Source organism: Ptychodera flava, unplaced genomic scaffold (assembly GCF_041260155.1).
Source record: "Ptychodera flava strain L36383 unplaced genomic scaffold, AS_Pfla_20210202 Scaffold_28__1_contigs__length_4768798_pilon, whole genome shotgun sequence".
Classification (NCBI taxonomy): domain Eukaryota; kingdom Metazoa; phylum Hemichordata; class Enteropneusta; family Ptychoderidae; genus Ptychodera; species Ptychodera flava.
Window position 1 is genome coordinate 4,408,887 of NW_027248350.1, and position 3,801 is coordinate 4,412,687.

The 3,801-nt window shown below is 36.7% G+C and overlaps 1 long non-coding RNA gene across 1 annotated transcript; it reads right to left on the reverse strand.

Annotated features, from left to right (window-relative positions):
• Positions 1–539: 539 nt before the first annotated feature.
• On the reverse strand, positions 540–3,115 carry LOC139127042 (uncharacterized). The gene is made up of 3 exons (XR_011550904.1): positions 3,025–3,115; positions 2,455–2,538; positions 540–618 (listed from the first exon to the last, which is right to left on the reverse strand). It is a non-coding gene; the product is annotated as an uncharacterized lncRNA (long non-coding RNA).
• Positions 3,116–3,801: the final 686 nt, after the last annotated feature.

The window sequence follows — 3,801 nt, forward strand, 5'->3', positions numbered from 1 at the left end:
TCAGGGTGCCGAAAATGTCTGAGAACGTTCAAATTTTACACAGATAGAAACGTGGACATACGAGAATTAAATAAATTTTCAGCCAGCAAACTTCGATAAACGCAAAGACGTCATAAAGTAATGCAAAATAATTGTTTAGCTATCTTTTAAATTTCGACAATACCATTTTATCCGGAACAATTTTTGTGAATCGACATAAGTAGACTACCAATTTATTCTACATGTGGGGTTTTTGTAAACATTTGGACTCAGAACAATTTACGACTTCAACATTCCGACAGTCATCCTTGACATAGGATTACGAGTACAGTCCAAAGTTTTCGTTAAGAGACAGCACAAATGTACCCTTACAATTCCACACTTGCCTAGGAACGTTTGAATAATGACTTTATGATTGTGTCAAATAGAAACAAAAACTAATTTTAAAATTGGAATTATATGTGCTTCATGTGTTTCTTATTTTGTCAATGCTCTCTGATGATCGAACGGTGTGCTGTGTGTAGTAATCTTGGAAATCACTGAATTCATGAAATGTGTACCTTCATCTCCTTGTGGCAGACATTCGGTATCGATTGGATGTACCACTATTACAATGAAAAAGTCTTGAAAGTCACGTTTCTGGCAAAAAATAGACACTGTATGACCGGTACAATCTTAGCAGCAACAGTAAAAGGAGATATTCTAATCTCAGATACTTAACTGCTTTAAGTAAGTTTCAATTGTTTGGGTCAGCGAGGGCCATTTCGATTAGTCTATTAGCCCCATGACTACATAGTCTTCATCCGTGGTCTACAATAAACTCTGTAGGCTCCATTAGCACCATACAACACACGGTTTCACTGGTGTGAAATATATTATTCTACCAATAATAAACAGGGAAAGCCACTCAAACTGCATATTTACACCCCAAAATGGTGACTCCCTTTTATACCAGCGGTTTCAGAAGCTGCTTACAGATCTTCTTATTTATGTAACCACAAAAGGCAGTTTTTTAGTTCGTTCTATGCACATTTTCAAAAAGGAAATCATGGACCACGCCACGCCTGAGGAATCAAATGAATGTCAACATGGCCCTAATATGCGTAATTGGCCATACATAAGACTGAACGATTTCTTAAGACTAAAGATTCAGTTATGTATGAGTGTTCACAAACTCAAACCCAGGGATGACTGAAGGCGCGATGTTGAACATTTGTTCTCCAACAAATGTTGTTGGGACGAATAATATTTTAATGAGGAATTTATTAATAGCATATATGGGGAAAAGACTGCCCATGTGGCTCCCGGACAGGATAATAACACTCCTTGTTATTATGTAACTTGATAATTCCCCCCTTTAATATAAGGCTAAAGTGTCATTTTGTATCACGTTAAGAAGGATACTGTGTCAGCTGTGGTTGGTACTCGATTTATTTAAGTTTGCCACGGTAACCTACAGTGCACCTCTAGTTGTGGTTGGTTCGGAGTTTGCTGAGACTTTTAAACGACTGAATATTTCAGTGTTCTCATGCTTTTACGAAACTTCTAGAGACAGTTGTTGGCAAGCGAGAACAATTATGCAGTAGACACTAGTAATTACATCACCTGCAAGAATATCAGGTACCAACATGAATCCACAATTAAGGTAATAGGCTAACTTTTCAGTCAGATGGGAATGTACATGTGTTATTGTCCAATTTCACTATGTACTGCGCGGTACTCCTGACAGAGTATGTTATCAGACAGACAGAGTATAGTGATTATGGAGTTACAAAGTGTGGACGTAAGTACAGAGCAAATAGTTTTAACATCACTGATAGGTTCAAAGCAGTCGGAACAGGTTCAAACCTGTTAGGTATCTGAGAATTGGAGATATCTATCTGCTAGCAATGACCGTATATCGGCTTTTATTGATAGCAAAGAGAAAAGCCACATCATTACCGATACGAACATACGTCAGAGGGTTACAGAAAGTAGTCTGACATTTTGAAAAATCAAATGGTCAAGTTTTCAGGTGAAAGGAATTAACATATGTCTTCATAAGTGATGTCGACATACCAATATCCTATTCTTCTCACCATAATTTTTTTAACAAATTGAGATGCCTGTATTTCATATCCACACGTCACCCTTTAAATCAAAAGTGTCTATTTTTTTTAAACAACCTTTCACCTTCCTAATGGCAAAACCATATTTAAGACTTTCTGCTAACACAGTATATCCTATCTAACGTTTTGAGAGTGTTTGACAATGGGGTGGAATTCTTTACATTGCATAAGGTAAATTACATTATATGTAATATCAGCAAAGGTATCTGATAACCTCACGATGGCATATGCAAAAGACTTGCATGGGAAATAATTCATGGCACCATACTATGATACTAAGCGACCTTTAGACCTTTCCATCTACTTTTATGTGTTGGAAATATAAGCAACTTCAAACATGCATGTATATCGAAGAATTGAAACTGACCTGGACATATATGGATGACTGGGTTGTCAATGTCTGGTACTTTCCAATGAACTTTACATTTCGCAGCAAGTCAAACACTGGGCACTAACGATATCAAAGAGAATAGAAATGGAGACGGAGAAACACATATATTTATGTGTATTTGTTTGTTTGTTTGTTTGTTTTTTTGTTTGCAAGAATGAGTTAAGCGTTAAAAAGTGACAACAAATGCATCCTCACACTTTGAAAGTTATCAGTAGAACACAACCACCCAATAAATGTAGCCACAGCTTGTCTACTAAGTAACTAAATTAACACTAATTTACCTTTAAAAAGTGTTTCTTTGGCTTTATTGTGGTATTGCAAACTATATTCTATGTGATCTTGAATTATAAACATGTGTGTGGGTGGTGTCTGTATGTATCATCAAATTATTTGTAGTACAGCATTTATCATGGCATGATCAAAACTAAAAAGAACTCCAAAATCTGATGGGAGAAGAATTATTCGGTCATAAACAATTCATAATTTGAGTACATATTGAAGAACATGTTTGTATTAAAAATCCCTCAAGTCATACTCATTTCTTACCGTCGCTTCTTGAACTGAGATTGTTGCACATATTTTATCAGTAGAATATCCTCGGACTTGCACTGCATCAACACCCTCGGGAATTTCAAAGTTGAAGTACTAAGACAAATAGAAATGTGGAAATAATTTTAAATTTAGTAGCCAGTAACACTGACTATAGTGTGATTTCAGTCGTTACCTATTTTCATTTCCTGTATACCCATGCTACAAGGGTACCAGTTAGAGAACTCACAAGATGAAGACATGTTTGGTAAATGCTCGGAAAATAATTGCAAACTGACAGGGGCGATGAGCGGTATAGTTTCGAAAAGTACTTTCAACCAAAGGTGAAAGATGAGAAATATATGCTGACTGTTCCATGAGTGTCCACAGTATGGTCCAATTTCTGAGAATCTGATGAAAGTCTAATGAATTCGGCGATTGGAGTTCCAGTGCCATTTGGGCTCATGTAGTAATATGATAGAACTCCATGACCTTGCCTTGACGTTTGTATGGTACGGAAGTTATTTTCACGAGTGATGCGGTGTATCCTGCGGCCGTATTTTCATGAGCGAAGTGAGTCAAAATACAGTAAGGATACACCGCATCACGAGTGAATATAACTTCCGCACCATACAAACGTCAAGGCAAGTTAATGGAGTTCTGTCTTTATTACATGTGTTCGCAAATTTAACACGTTGGTAACTTCGTCGAAACAAGTAAATACTTTAGGTCGGCGGATGGATATTACTTAACCAATAAAGTTATTCGCCCCTCAGCTGGTACACTCAAAAAGTT